Genomic DNA, 2,064 nt, shown 5'->3' with positions numbered 1-2,064 from the left:
CCAACATCACTTTCACTACTTGAGGTAGTAGTATTGTTATGTCTAATAACGTTTCTCCCACTACGTAAATGCAATGGAACGTCAATTCTGACATACCAGTTAGATGTTCTTGAGTGTCTGAATTTACAACTGACTCATATGTTATTTCTTTGTTCAGTCCTGTAAAACTAGTTTACTTCTAGGAACATGGATTACTAAATAGTCCTTTTCTAGAAATCTGACAGTTGTCGTAACAATTGCCTTATTTTTTATTTTTTTTATAGGACAATAAAATAAATCTTCTTTCATTCCTTTTGGATATTTCATTCCATATTGGATAGGAATTGAATTCAAATGTGATGTGTAGTTCTTAGAACATATCCCAAAAGAAACAAAACAACAATGAATAAGCCAATTAATAATCTTATCATCTTCATAAAACTCTATTTCTTTTCTCTTTTACACCAATCTATTTTAGATTGTTTGGTGTAGACAATTGAAATGCAATTATTCTATCAGATAAGTGACTCATCAGCTCTGCAGAGAGGTATATGTCACTACAATCAAATTGCAGTGGCTTTATATATTTTTCATGATGCTATTTTCATTTGTCTTAAAATATTTTGAGTTTATCAAGACATTCAGACTTACAAAACATCAAAAATATATTTTCATATCATGAGTAACCTTATGAAAATCTCAGAATACTCAAATTTACCTCTTGCCTGAATGATCATTTACCGCACAAATCAAAATAGATTAGTTCTAACTTATCACTACCTTTATTTCCTTTTTAAGAGGAAAGATCTTTTAGTCCTTTTTCTTTCTAAACATGACTCAGATGTTGGTAGTGACTTCACTTTCAATGAACTGTTATGTCCATTCTTTAATCAACTTGAAAGTTCTATCCAGAATAAATGACCCAGATGCTAGTATACAGATAAGTTTCATTCAATTTAAAAGATATTTTCTCTTATGAGATAGATTAACATTCAATTCATGAGAAAATGAAATTCATGCATCAATATACAATAGGAGATAACATATTTATCAAACTCAAAAGAGTTACAAGAAAAATATATTAAATGTTCATCTCTTATTTAGCTAGACACTGAAAATAATTTCATCTAACATGAACATATATAATGCAATTTTTATTTTTATTTTAAAATTAATATCTTATCTCTATCGAAAGAAATACTTGATTAGTATTAAGTGAGTCCGTAAAGTCTATTTAGAATTTGAGAAATAATACATTAAATAGATCATAATATGCCGAATAATCCTAAATAACAAAATTCAGGGCTCATTTATACATATATATCCATGCATCTTGAATAGCCAATTGATGGGATTGGAGAACTACTGATGCAATACACATGTACAATGACTGATTATTCACTCCATAAACTTATACAAACCTGACTCAGATGGAGAGTCTACTGTTAGTTTAAGTTTAAGTCAAGGGAAAATCACCCTAGTTACATTGGTCAAATCACATATTACTCAGTTAAAGAGAGTTAATACAGATTATCAAAACTAGCGATTATATACATAATGACTTGTATTAATTTCATCCGATATCGAGGAAGGTCTAAGACGACACATGAAACTAATACTTCACTACAATCCAATCTTGGCAATCAAGGTAAGGACCCCTATAGCCAAATATGACCAAAAACTAATATAACGATAATATTTCTTACTAGGTCCTTCTTATGAATCTACCAAATTTCAGACCAGAGTCCCTTTTTTCAAATCCCAAAATTATGATCAATTTGGTTGAAAACATTGTTTGGCCAAAATAGAATTTTAATTTTTTCCGTTCAAAAATTCTTATCACATATCATCATCAATGAAATAGATACATGAATCAAGAACAAACACCAAAATTCTAAAACTATTTACATTATATGAATACTATTTTCCAAAAATTAGCATATTTATGTATACATTGAATATTAAAATTCAAAACATACCTTATAGATATTAATGCATCTTGAACAACAAATTTTGAAGAAAAAATAATCACTCATGCAAAATACATATATGGTGTCAGATATTCACTCCAATAAATTTAGAACA

Source organism: Solanum tuberosum, unplaced genomic scaffold, assembly GCF_000226075.1.
Source record: "Solanum tuberosum cultivar DM 1-3 516 R44 unplaced genomic scaffold, SolTub_3.0 scf00399, whole genome shotgun sequence".
NCBI lineage: Eukaryota > Viridiplantae > Streptophyta > Magnoliopsida > Solanales > Solanaceae > Solanum > Solanum tuberosum.
This window is presented reverse-complemented; position numbering follows the sequence as displayed.